General features: G+C 42.9%; 1 protein-coding gene across 2 annotated transcripts in view; it reads right to left on the reverse strand.

Moving 5' to 3' along the window:
• Positions 1 to 14697, reverse strand: part of LOC138566727 (E3 SUMO-protein ligase ZBED1-like) — a 175046-nt gene that overhangs the window by 31328 nt on the left and 129021 nt on the right. The gene's annotated exons all lie outside the window — the stretch shown is intronic.

The raw sequence follows: 14697 nt of genomic DNA on the forward strand, positions 1-14697 counted from the left end.
ACATTTTATTTTTTATTAGAATTAATTTTTCTGTATTTTAAAAAAAAATAATGAAGTGGACGGTTGCTGCCCCTGCACAATCACCTCCCATCAGTCTATACCAATACAGTAAATGGTGAGGGATCATGGGTGTCAAAGTCAAAAACATCTGGTGCACCCAAGTTTGCAGACTCCTGACCTAGACCCTTCCATACCCCTCTCATTCTTTACAATATTTATGCCTATGCCTGAATTACACATACATTCCCTTTCCCTATATTCTTTCTCTCAATGGTAGGTTCAAAATGGAATTTCAGAATTGGTGACTGTTCAGTAACTACATCACATGACAGTACAATTTACTTTTTTCAAACCTATTTGCAATTGTCATTAACAAGATTAAAAAACAGCAGGGCCTACTACAATAACCAAATATTAGCTAAACCAATACCGATTAAAGCACTTGAGAATAAGAAAACCTGAAACTAAAACAAACAAAACCTTCATCGTGGGAGAGGGACTGGACAGAGCCCACCATGCTGGTACTTCAATAGGAACAAGGAAATCAGTGCATACACGTCCAGTGTAAATCTGTATGTCACAGAAGGCTCAACAACTGTTCCGGGTGAAAAAAGATGCATTCTAATCATTGTGGAAGTGGAAAGTATTTCAGCGTTGCCAGTCTGTGCAGCAAGTCTTTGTGTTACATCTGGAAACAACAGGAACCATATTCTAAGGTATGCTGGAAGTTTATTGTGTAAGAGAGCAACGAGACCCATTTATGTTTTGTGTGTTATCCAACATTGTGTAAGCAGAGTAGCATTTAAAAAGGTGTGGTATTAATTGGTCTGTGGGACCAGACATAGGATATAACCAGTCTTCATGTTTGTCCCCCAAAGTCACCACCACTGATGTGACCCAGCCCTCACTGGTAATTTCCACCACATAGAACTCAAATGCTTTAGTTCCCTACATTTTCTCCAGCATTAGGGAGATTAGTTGGAGTACAATCTATGTCTTTGAGGGATCATGTACCGTCTAAGAAAGATATTCTACATACTTTCCTTCATAGTGGTGCATCTTTGAGACTAGCAGTCCTCTGAAATTCATACCCCCGGTCCTGCTCCAATTTCTTCATATTTTGATTTTATATACATCATCCGAAAAACGTTAGATTTAAAAGGGCAGATCATCTGTACATAAAAACTCTCTGGATCGAAGAATTGTTGAATTTATCTTTAAATTATTATTTCAGATGGTTTCCTTGAAAAGAGTATATTTACCTAAGCGCTATTTTTTTGCAAATACACTACAGACCGATAATTGAAAACAATATAATAAAATTTTCTTTTTATGTCAATAAGATGAAGAAAGGAAAGAAGGTCTTTACTTTGTTAATAGTTTTTGATGTTGTTATGAAAGTTTAATCCTATGCGAGTGCCTAGGATTTCCATTTGATGAAATGGGTCTATGGGTTTCTTAGTTCAAGTCCATTAGCCTATGAATTTGGCCCAGGGCACCAGAGGTAAGCTTTGAAGATGTCTTTAGAATTGTACAGATGCTGTATGAAAACTAGATAATACTTATAGGAGAAGTATTACATTTGCTGTGCCCCCTTGTATTTTTGGTTGAAGAGAAAGGGGGCTATTTTGTGTACCTGCAAAATTGGGTTTGGAATCGTGAAGAAGCGATTTGTTCTTTATTTTAAAGGATGATCCTAAAATTTTAGTCTGAATACATTTCGAAAAGTATAACCTTATTTCAAACTTCGCCAACAATAGTTTAACAGAGTGAGGGTTCAAATGGATTATGTACCGCAGCTGTTCATACCACTACTGGACACTTTGTTTATTAACAACAGAGTGGATTCAGGCCATTTTATGGTATAAAATGGCAAGATCGGGGCACAAGATGGCCTCCTTTTCACACACTTAAAATGTCCCTTTGTAAATCACCTGCACTTCCCCTTCTGTAGAGAAAAAAAGTTTTTTAAAATACCGGCGGCAATTTGGAATTTGTACATCCACCTCTTAGGAGGTAACAATAGGCAGCAGAAGGTCTGCCTAAAACACAGCCACCAGCATTCCCATGGAATACTGTTGGTGCGGATTACTTACTTACTGAATTGAGCAGATAGTAACAAAATAGGCAATATTTGTTAAATATTGTGGATTTTGCTGTTACCACCCAACTCTGAATGCCAAATTCAATCTAGGCAACAAGGAATGAGCAGTCATGTAGACGTCAGGAGCCATGGTGGTGCTGTGCAAAAACAGTTAAGCACACAGACAGTCAAATATTAGAATCCACACAGAAGTACAAAAATATGCCTTAAAACACTAAGCAGGCAAAACCTAAGAGAAGCATGTAGCACACAACACATGAATATAGACAGTTGTTAAACGCAAAGTGTGATTACCCACACTTTAGAATAACACAGTAAAAGCAGATCAGAAAAGCAAAGCAATAAAACTAACAAGTGAAAAGAGCAATTAGCAATGCATTAAAACAAGCATATTCACTGTGTTAGGGAGAATTCTCTGTTGAGGCTAATTTCCCAAACCTAGTGAGTCCCCCAGCAGCTTTGCTGGATTTTGGGGGTTTATTTTTTTCTCCTGCTAAGAGTGAGACTCTTTTTCCCCCACTCTTAGACACGATTTGAGATATCCTTTGACTTTGTAATGTGTTTTATGGGCTATGGGGTATTTTACTCCATAGGGTTTCATGTGGTTTTGGTAAGTGTGTTACACAGCACCCTCAGTGCAGTAACACAGGGGTGTCATAGTGACCCCCAAACATAGAATCCATACCCTGGGACTGACTACTGTCTCCCAGGGCATGTAAAGTCACCATTGACTTTACTAGTCTTAAATTGTGAACAGAACCAGTACAAATCATAAGATTGTGGAAGTACTGGAAGGGGTTAATTTGATTGCCCCTGGGTCTGTTTTCAAGGGGGCAGTGTCCAGTCCCCCTTGTCGAGTTTCTAGCTGGTGGCACTGGTTACCACGCAAAATATTCCACCGGAATATTTCCTATGGGATTTTCCCATTCATTTTAAACGCACCACTTTTTTTGGTGCAATGTTAAAGATAACGCTGGGTTATTTATTTAATATTTATTCCCCGTTTGGGTCTTTTTGCCAGGACTCGGTTTTAAAATGGCGTTTGTGTTCGCCTCTGTAACTCCAACCCAAGTCGAGCCCTTTGTTCCACTTTTTGGCGGGCTTCTACACAGAAGCCTCCAAAAGTGGTGCCACTCTGTCTGGATCTACAGGATCTGTGGGAGGGGGGTTTAGGCACCCTGGACTGAGTTGCCGCGGCAACTCAAGTCGCACTCTTGTGTGATTGGCCCAGTGGTGAGCCACCCGGCTCACCACTTAGCATGTTTGAGTGACAGCTAGGACTGATGAATGGGTGTTTTCTGCATAAAAGCAGGGCTTTGGGGATTGGAACTTCAGAAGTCGCCACAGGACCAAAGAATCCAAAGAGGGAGAAGCTGAGCCGACCTGCAACGACGACACCACCGGTGGAGCCCTGCTGAACCGTCTCACCACTTCCCAACAACAGAGAAGATCTTCATCCCAGAGTCTTCTTCCTCTGAACTGGTGGGGATAACCAGTTCGCCCTCTTTTTCGCCTTCCTGGATCGTCTCATGGTCGAATCGCCCGTGCCAAGCACCCTGGCAGCCGGATAGCCACGCTTCACCACTACCGTGAATAAAAGGGTAGCACCTTTTAACCAGGAAACTCTGAGGCTGGTTTCTTCCCTGGCAGTGCAACGACCTCCAGCTTTCCTCCACGTCGAGATCGCCTCTTCCCCTGGACGAAGCACCGACTTGCACCCGCTGCCAGGAACAACTGCCCCCGCTGGAGCTTTCTCACCATTTCAGGTACTGTGTCCCGCCTGGTCTCCCTTGGAACAGACTGTTCAAGGTGTCCCGTAAATCCTTGACTTTCTATCCTGGCGTGACTTGAGACCTGCTAACTAACTTTTCCTGACTTGATCCAACCCTTTTTGAACTATCTGCAAAGACTCTTTAAAGTACTATTCACCTGTGTGATCTTGGACACATTCCGCCTTGCTCTCTCCAAGAGTGAGCCTGGCCTATGACTTTCTTGCTCCTCAGTAGACACTGCCTTTTCTGACAAGCTCTGGTTCTCTTAAAGGGTTGGTATTGTGCATTCTCCTAATTCTGCCTTTTTCCCTCCCTTTTTAACTAACTTATGGGAGTGCCATCTTAGGTTAAGCGCTCACCTCTGTCTGAAAATAAGTGGTGTTTTAACTAAGACTTGTTCAATAAGTAATCAGGGATGTATATATATTAATAGTGACTGTTTGAACTTGCTTGCCATATTAGTGTTAGTGTATATTACAAAGTGTGTTTTTAAATAAATAATTATATACTTTTATACCCAAGCTCTGGTCAGTGTTTGCTTGTGCTACTGTATTTTAGTACCTAACCTATCTTGTATACTCTATATACTGTCTAACTCTTCTTGAGAGAAGTCTGGCTGCTCAGCCACAGCTACCAGGTAAATCTGGGTGGTAGACTGCTACCAATTGGGTTTACTGCCAACACCTGTAGTCCTAAGCCTTTCGCAGTGGTCCCTAAGGGAACTGCACAGGTTTCTGCCTAACACTCTGCCTTATAAATATAATGCAGGCCACCGCTTTAGCAGTTATTCCCTATCAGATAAGTAAAGTTAGTGCCCCAGAGTCAAAGTTCTATGTAAGTACCTGAGAGGGGGTAGGAAGTCTCAAACATTCTTATGTAAGAACTCTGGAAAACCCAACAGGTTCGTAGAAAGATGTAGCTTGAAAGCATCTTTGGATTTAACAGGCAATTCTTTTTTTTATTTATTTTTTATTTTAATTGCATTCAAATTAAGAATTTCTTTTAGCAATATAACTATTCCAGTATTAATTAATCTAAAAAGATAAAATCACATGAAATTCATCTCCTGAGGATCTGAGGCAGGCCATCTTCCGTAGGCATCTTACAGTATTTCAGAGAACATTTTACTACTGTGTTTACATATTTAATCTTGAGTCCTTCCATCAGGAACCTCCACCAGACCTCGGAGTCTAGACTCCGAAACTCAGACTAACGAGATGCAACCTAGATAGTTTGTGCCTCCCTACGTGCTGAACAGAAGATTATAAGATGTTTCAATGTTTCCACCTCAGACGTCTTTACAGGTGTCCAGTCAAAGTTTCGAAATGCAATAGTTTTGAAACAAAAGGATCGAAAAAAAAAAATTCGAATGCCTTTTTTTAAATGCATTTTTCTTTTTGGCTTTCGTATAGGAAAAAATACAGTTTTTCCCCAAAAAGCGGTGGTTGGGGGACGGGGTGGGGTCCTTTTGTTTCAAAACTATTGCATTTCGAAACAATGCATTCGACCCTTTCCCTATAAACCGTCTTTACAATAGCGACATTCGTTCCCCTCTGATAGCCCACACATTGCCTGTATCTCATGCGAGGTTCAGGCGAGTTCTCAAAAATGTATCTCTAACCTTTCTATCAGGAAACTGTTTTAGGTAAGCGCATATTTAATTTTTCGAGACCCTGAGGGCAGGAGGGTGACAGATTGGTAACTGCCAGCTGCCGCCAAAGTTGTGATCCAGTCCTGCTCTTTAAGTTTTTTCTTAATCCAAGTTGGATCAGTCACTAATATGTCAAGTGAAACATAGCCTCTGCTCCATATGTCACGGCTGGGACCACTTTTGATTAGTAAAATAGAAGTACCAGCATGATCGAGAAGCGGCCGAACTTATGGTTTAGGGCACATGCCTGACTTGCTAGGCCTTTGGTTTTTGCTTGTAGATGTAACACCATGAGGGCTTCTGATCTTGATTCACTTAACCATACACCAAGATATATGAAAGAGTTCACTTGATCTATCCACTCTCCGTCTAAGTGCCAAGAAAAGCAGTTTTTCCCTTTATTTGAGTTCCCAAAGCTTCGAATTTTTGTTTTTTTCTTGTTGATTTCAAGGCCATTAGATTTAATTTTGAAGTGAGACCAGTTGTCTTTGTATACCTACAGGGGTCTGATTGATTATGAGCACGTCGTCCGCATACAATAGACGAGGTAACTGGACCCCAACTTTTGGTGGAAAAGATCTTGTTGACACATAGGCCTCTTTGATATCTTCCAAGAAGATGTTAAAGAGAGCCGGTGCCATTGGGCACCCCTTTTTAACTCCCGTCAAGGTAATGATTTCATTAGAGAAGAGGCCGGATTTGTTCAACCAGACTCTTAGTGTGGTGTTGAAGTGCATTGCCTTTATAGGTTCTAGCAAGGCTGTAGGGCAGTTCTTCGTTTCAAGTTTAGCCCATAGTTTACACCGGTTGATTTGATGGAATGCCTGGACCAGATCCACAAATGCCATGACAATCCTTGGCTTACTCTTGCCTGGGTTACTCTTCAGTAAGTGGAGTAGTAGTATATTAACTGCGGTCCCAAGTCCCTTAACAAAACCTGTTTGGAGCGGGTCATTGCAACTTACTTGCAAACACCAAGTATGGAAGTGATCCAGGATAATCGGACCATAAAGTTTCCCAATTATGTCCAGGAGGGCAATAGGGCGATAATTGCTAGAGTTCTTCCGATCTCCTTTTTTATGAATTGGTACCACCATCAACCTCCTCCTTGAGCTAGGGATATGATGGGATGTGGTACCTTGAGTCAATAAAGTATACATGAAGCCTCCCCAATCTTCAGGATGCTCTTTCAACATATGGTTTGTCAGCCCATCTGGCCCAGGCGCTCTCGAGCTGTTAAGTTTTCTGATTCGTTTTTCGATGTCACTGATGTCGTTGGAGAAGACCCATAGCTCCATCCCCTGAGCAAAGAGGCAAGTAGGAATGTTGTTTAGGTCCACAGCGTAAAGTTTTCTGAAGTGGTTCGTCCAGTTCCCTTCACTTATTGGGTTAGTCTGTTCTTCATTGGACACTGTCCCCTCCGATTTCATCAATGGCCAAAAAGCCAGCTGGTGATGATCTGTTAAAGCCCTTAGCTTTTCCTCTGAATCATTCTGATACAAGACCCGTCTGTTGGAAAACAGCCAGTTTTTGTACCTTCTCTTTTCTCAAGTGCCGTTTCTAAATCCCTTGGTAAGGCAGATTGTTTTGCCACCCTGGCCAGCCTCCTGACCTCTTTTCTGCGGGCGACTAATTCTGTGTTGAATGCATGCTGATGGTTTGCGGACTAGTTGGTTTTTCTTGTGCATTTAACAGAGTTTTGTTCCAAGAGTGGGGTTTATTCGACTGTTGGACCAGCTGTTCCAAGGTCCACGGTTAGCTTCCTTATCCTATTGTTGGATAGTTTCAACCGTGGCCCACCGTTACAATTGTCGACTTCTGTGGACATCCTTTCCCTGTTGTCATTTCTGGGAGCCATCCATTCGAAAAATAAGCAAGTGGTGGTCACTGTTCATTGTTTTAATCACTTGAAACTTGTTCACCAAGGGTAAAAGTCTGCTTAAAACAAAGATGTAGTAAATTACAAGTGAACATCCCTGGCTTTCCCATGTCGGTTGCAGGGTTATGTCTGCTTTGAGGTTTCCGTTGAGCATATGCATGTCCTTGGAATCCACCAGCAAGGTCCACATTGTACCCCTAATATGCCGTGGGTCCTTGAGGTCCCTATTTCAACCGTGCATATTGCCTGTTAATCCCGAGACGTTTAGATCTCCACAGATGACAACGTAGTTAGTCTGTTGGTTTATGTAAGCGTCGTCTATGCGGTCGGCAATTTGATCTATAAAGGCCACATTCATAAATGAGCCAAGCATTCCAGTACACGTTGATTATTACTAATTTAACTGAGATTCCCACTCTCAGACTGGTCCAGGGTCTCCCAGCCGATCAAAGGTTCTTGGAACAGGAGACTCGATGAAACTGTCTCCAATAATTCTAAAGAGCTGCCAGATTTTACTGCTGTTAAGAGGCTGGCCGACAGGCGCCCCTTGCTTCTTTTAATGGTCGGGCTTGTTGAGATTTCAAAGCCATCGCGGATAGGGGTCTTTCTCAACCAAGTTTCGTGCAAACAAAGCAGATCATAATCACCCAAATTCGTTCCACTGGGTTTAGTCAGGTGAATAAAACCTTGCGTATTCCAAGTGGGAAGCTTAAGATAAGTGTTCTTCTGAGCATTTTTCACTATATATGGAGGCTGTGGCATTGACATTAAAGGTTGGCTGGATGGCTAGAGGTTGTCTTGAAGCAGTAATGCTCTCGGCAACCAAGACCAGTCAGATTTATTTCTCGTTGGTTGTTGGGTTGAAAGCGTTTTAGTACAATCTACTTGACAAACGATGCCTCCGTTTGGAATGCGACATTCAACCTCAGCCTCAAGCCAGCCGGAACAATGGCCATTGCTAATGGGTCAAGATAGCCTCTAGCTGTTGTTGCCCTCTTAGCGTCACCATCAAAGTCACTGTTTCCTGTAATGCCAACAGCCGGGATGTTTTTCTGCGAAGCTGGTTGTGATACAGGCTAAAATTCCACAGCATCATACAAAAAAATAGAATCGGGGTAGTCCCTTAAAGCATACAGTGGATTGGGACTTTGTGAAATATATTTAGTGTTAAACCAGAAGTATCCACTATGCTATGTAAAAGAAAAAATTATTGTTGAATTCAAAGCAACTTAATTTGTTTTGTATCCTATACCGTGGATAACTATTTTTTCTCTGAAAACATTCCTTAATTTTGTCAATGTAATTTATTTTGCATTTAAAAGAAAAATATATAAATGTGAATATACAATCTAAAGTGATAAAGCAGAAGAAAAAATTAAAAAAGAGACATTTGGTTCAATTTTTGCAAATAATTGGATGTAGACAGTGAATAAACCAATAAATGCAAATGGTACAAAAATGAAAAAAACAAATTCCCAGGGTAATAAAGGGAACATTTTTAACGGCCCAAAATTCAATATTGCAGGTGCCGCTAGTTCATGAAAGCAGGTCTGCCGACGTGGTGGTGTTTAGAGAAAGGAAAAGACACCCTAAACATATTCACAAATATATTAGTGCCTAGGTGGTTGCATTATCCAACATTGGTATGAAATGAACTTCAAAATAAGTTCCAAAGAAAAGGGAGTCTTCCTATCATTGATAGGGTTAAAACATCCACTGTACGTTTCGGATCAGCCCCCTGCTGGGCATGTAAGTTTTGCTGAAGCCTTCCTCAGGGCGGGAACACGAAAAGATGGGGAACCAATTTAACCCTGTGTGGAGGCAGACAAGAAAATGATAGAAAAAAAGATTTGTTTAAGGAATGTTTTCAGTTGGTATGGCATTAGTCTAAATCTAAGGATATTTTGGTTTTGCAACAAAAATGAAAACCCAGTGGGGGTAAAGTCCTTACCCTGATTCTGGGCACGGACCGAATCGAAAAAGACCCACTTAGGCAAGGGTTGGGGTCTTCCAATGGTAAGAAATGTACATCATGGAACCCGAGGTCCCTAGGGCGTAACCACTCGCTGTCTTTTATACACTTTCTGGAGAAGAGTAGAGAAAATAAAATAAAAAATAATACATCTATCTCTATCATGGCTCAAAACTGGTTTTAACTAAGAGAGGTATTTGAATGAATTAACTCATACCTCTGTTGGAGAAGGTCGCATCTGAATTAACTGTATTTCAATTGATGTTCAAACGTCCTGAGTACGTGTGTGGCATTGGGTTCAGCTGTACTCGCTGTGGTACACGAGCTGGAGGGCCCCAGTGGGAAAACAAAGTGACTGAGTTAGTGTGTTATACACTATCAACCCTATTGGCAGAACTTATTTGCAATGTCTTTCAGTATGAGCGACGATGATTAGTAAAAGTTCAGAAATTACCTAAAATCAGCGTTCAAAATCGTGTATGCGTCACTGTTGCAGCACGCCTTCGCAGTGACCGCGAGTGAATGCTGCCGAGGATTTTTCAGCGTCCTGAGTGCTGAGTCATGACAGTCGAGCACGAACACCGCCGTAGCTTCTGTGGGTGCGTCATGCGAATCCGGTGCTCAATTGGCTGAGGCCGGACTGGGGCAGCACTTCCTGGTCGATTCAGTATGAACGCACTTTGATTGGTGCATTGAGGAGTCTGTTTGTGAATACCATGGAGGTGTGTCCCTACGGCATTGAATCTTACACAGCGCACGATTGCTGGTGTTGTTGAGAAGTATGTTGTGCAGACTGTCCAAGTTAACATGGGTAGGTGCACCCAACTTTCATATATTGCGCCTTACATCAAACCCAATGTATTATTATGCCGGAATATTAAAGCAAAAAGTAAGTATTGGCATTTTCACGCCAACAAATTAGATAACAATGGTTCCTGCTCATCCGGTGCATCTTTAAAATGCTGGCCTGTTTTCCAGGCAGTTTGATGGTCATTTGATAAAAAGGTGTATTAAACCTTATTTACGGGCTTTAGTTAGGTGGATGGATACCATCTGTCAAATCGTGTTCACACTTCTAACTGTCAGGACCATGCTGAGTTTATTGTCAGCTTGTGTGTTGCAGACTCTTGTATATCAGATCAGAGGTACATATTCTTCATTTAGACCATGCTCATGACTAGAAAGTCTATGGATCCATCTCGCTTCTTTGTGCTGGAGACTGCATGATGAATTTGCAGAGTCCTTAACTACATCTAAGATCCACCATTTGATATCATTCGGGGAATGGTGGTTTTCCACAAAGTGATTCACAAGGGGTGCTGATGTATTTCTGCATCTGATGCGAGAACGGTGTTCAGAGATTCTAGTATTCACCGATCTGCTTGTCTGGCCTACATATCTTAGGCCACATGGGCATTCAATGCAGTAGATAGCTTGCTTTGCTTTGCAATTTGTCATTAGGTTTAAGTGCCAGGTCTTCGTCCCAATAGTAACATTTTTCATTTTACAGGTAAATTGGCACACTGAACATGAGCCACAGGGAAAGTGTCCAACAGTCGTCCTGAGGTCCCAGAGTCCAGGTCTTGGAGCTGGTTTTTTAAATTATGAATGTACCAAGGTGTCACGTACGTTTTTTGCTCTTTTGAAAGCAAAACGTGGTGTCGGGGAATCAGGTAAGCTCAGTTTGACAATAGGCCAATATTTGCAAATTAATTTTTTGATCCGAAAAGTATGAGGGCTGTGTGTAATTACACAGGTCATTTTTTCAAAGTCAGAGTGTTCCCGAGCATTGTTGTTTTGTGATAGCAAGATTTCTCGGTCTGTGAATCTTGCCCTTTTCTTGGAATTTGAGACCAGTTACTTCGGGTACCCTCTTTTTAACAAACAGTTGGTTAGGTCCTCAGATTGTTGGTAAAAATCTGCAAGGTTGGTACAGTTCCTCCTTACTCTGATTTTCACACAGGTGGCGTGGATGGTTACTTGAAAAATGCAGGAGTGTTCCGTGCATTAGTCTTCCGATACAAACAGCATTTCAGAATGCCGTCTTCGTGTCTGATTTTTAAATCAAGGAAACAGATTTCCTGGTTGCTGCTTTCCATGGTAACCTGGATGTTGTCATCAATATTGTTTAACCAGCTTAGAAAGAGATAGAGTTCAGTTTCCGAGCTGTTCCAAATGAACACGATATCATCAATGTATCATTTCCAATGTGAGATACAATGTTGGTTGTGATAGTTTAACAGGCTAAAATTCCACAGCACCTGCAATAGTCGGATGGAAACCCAACATCAAGAGGCTTTCCGTTGCTTCCATCAGCATGTTTTTGACAACTGGAGATGTAATAAGAAGGTAAATAGGGTCTGTCAGACACATCACCAAATTCAATGATTTTCAGATCCGCAGTTTAATTGTCTCAGATTAGGGACACAATGAAATAGTTGAAATACTGTTCGGCGGTTTAGAATAAGATGGTCTTCCCGGTCCAGAACTCGCTCTAATTTGTGAGAACGTGAGTGCAGTTTTTTAGATCCCCGCTCTCCTGGAGTCACGAGAGGTGTATGTCCATCCCACCTCCTGTCTCCTTAATTTCTTTCATTCTCTTGTTCTCTCACAAGAAAGGCGATGATCTTGGCGGGTGGACTGATTAGAAGCTTGTTCAGGTACTTTCAAGTTCTTTAGGTTTGTCGGTAGAGGTGGAACCTGGCCCCCGTACGGACCGGAAGACCGAGGCCACCTTCTTTAACAGGGCCAGGTTTTCTTCCAGGGATCGGATTGATGTCAATTTCCCATTTATGTTGTTGGTTAGCATTTGACCTCCTCCTTTTCTCTGACATTGTCCTTGGGGACTGTGGCGCCCCTGGCGACCCAATAATAGGACCCACTGCCACCTCACCCGCTGGCAGACTACCAACTGAGTCACCCAGCAAGTAAGTGGAGGGATCCAATAGAATTTGGAGAGAGGGGCACGTTAACTTCATGGTGGTGCCACAAGCAGATGGTTCTTCCACGTCAGCCGCAAGTGCCCTAATGGTAACAGTGTTCTGAGAACTGCTGTTTTTTTAGTTGAGCTTGCCTAGGGGCCAGTTTGGGAACTCCCCTCAGGATGTTCTGATGTGGTGAGGGGGTCAGCTTAGTTTTTGGCCGATGATACTTTTTTCCCACATCACATCATTCCTGTTAAAAGTCCACTTCTGGGCAAAAATTGCAAAAGCTGGACTGTCTGTGAAATTATGCCACCTTCCTCCACCGCTCAGATGGTCTGTAAAGCTTGGTCCGGGCAAATACAAGATCCGCTTTTATTCCTCAAAGAATCGATTGACTCTAGCCCCAACAGTGGTTTAGAGCTGTTACAACTTTGGCCTTAGTTCACCTGTTAAATCCACTAACTGAGAAGCACTCAACGTCTGTGTAGCTATAGATGAACAGGCTCATTCGCCACACTTTTTGTTGCTTCTTACTTGCGAGTTCCAGAGAGGACTGCTCTCTTGGGATTCGATTTTCATTTGCTGCGACATACCCCGCCAAGAAAATAAGTTTAGAGGGTGTCATCGCCAGTAACGTTGTGTGATCTTATAAAGTATTGTTCAGTTGTCCATATAGTTTGGTAAATGGTGCTAGGGCAATACTGATGGTTGACATTGTGAATAAATCCAGGTTTTGCTCTCTTGCTTGAGGTGTTAGTTTGCTGTCGGCAGGAATGCTGTTCATCTGTGGATCTGTTAAGAAAATAGACTGCTCTTGGTTTGGTTGCAAAGAGCCATCACTAGGCCTGGATCGATTTTCAGAAGCATGGGAAGTTAGTTCGGGGGCCAACTCATGTAGCCCTACTCCCGTCAAGTTACATCCTGATAAGACTGGGTCCAAGGTTGGCGGTAAACACCTTGTCTTGTCCATTTGGTCATTTAAAGGAGGGGGCATCAAAGTTGAGGACCTTGCGGGCACCACCTGGACCGCCACAAGTTCTTGTGGGTTCACCTTGTCCCCCGATGTTGGAAGGTCGACCGGGGCAAAAGTGGGCCTTTTTCCATGAACATTGCAAGCGCCCTGCCCCAAAGAGGCCGTACCTTCATTTCTGTTATTAGTGCAGCCTTCCGATACCATTGACCATGGGTGCTGTTGCCAAAGCCAAAGGTTTGGTTAATGTGTTGCCGATTCACGTTCGACAACATCTGATCTTAAGACAAGATTATATTGACAAATGGCGAGAAGTTGTACGGGGTATCCGGTTTGTTTGTTAAGCCGGATTCCTTAGACCTTCCCAGCTTGTCTTTAGCTGGTTTGCCACAGACCTCCAATCCCTCTAGAAACTCTGCATCAGACAAATGGCCCAATCCTAGGTCGTTCGATAACAGGACGGCCTTTGTCACGAACACCGGTGGTACTCTAGAACTGGAATGAGGGCCTGGCATGGGCAGTCTGCGATATATGCAAGGCCAGTTTTATAGTGGTTCTGGTAGCCACGTTTGTAATGCTAGTGTTTCCAAAAGGCACACTGTGTGAGGGTCAATTTGAGTTCTTTATAGAGAACATGCGTTTATTATTTGTAGTACCGAAGCTCTCATCACCCATTTGTGCTATAACATTCTCCTCCATCCAGCCGTTGTCTTTAGATTGGTGGTTATCCCTTCCGGGGAGGCAGTACACCCATTTTCAGGCACCACGCTGGCGCAAACAAGTATTTTATACTTTTTCTCGTCGGGGCAGTGTGAATTCAAACAGCCGCTGTTAGTTCTTGAGAGATTGGCAGCTCCTTGTGCACCTTCGTGCCACAGAGCAGCACAGGTGTTGGAGGAAGCGCCTCTCCTGCCTTTTCAAGGACAGGAAAGACATCTTGTTACTCCGCCTCTACCATGGGGTCGGTACCCCCCACCTCCCTCTCCAATCCTCCACTCTGACCCAAGGCTATGAACGTATTCAAGTTCAGAGGACACGGGTGGAGGGAATTTGTCAGGCTATGTGGGGTTAATGCCTGCAACGGCTTTAGTTGATTTGGCCATCTTGCCCCAGGAGGGCTCTCGTATAGAGCGTGTTGTTCAGTTGGGCTATAAATGCGCCTTGGGGTCTCGGAAAGCGGGATTTTTGGAACAGCCCTTAGTTAGGATAAGTCTGTAGTTCGGTTCAAAACAGTGTCTCTGCTTCTAAGCAGAGTGTCCGGCATTAACGTTAAAACAGAAGAAATAGCTGCACTCTCTGCATTTAGTGTTTCTTTTAACATGGGCGGGTGGGGGGCGGCGGGAGGGTTGCAGCACGGATAAAAGCCTGCATAATGGGAGAAGAAAGCAGAGTGACGTTCAGACTCCTAAGTTCTTCCATTGGCCC

This window comes from Ambystoma mexicanum, chromosome 2p (assembly GCF_040938575.1).
Source record: "Ambystoma mexicanum isolate Mex_15411 chromosome 2p, UKY_AmexF1_1, whole genome shotgun sequence".
Classification (NCBI taxonomy): domain Eukaryota; kingdom Metazoa; phylum Chordata; class Amphibia; order Caudata; family Ambystomatidae; genus Ambystoma; species Ambystoma mexicanum.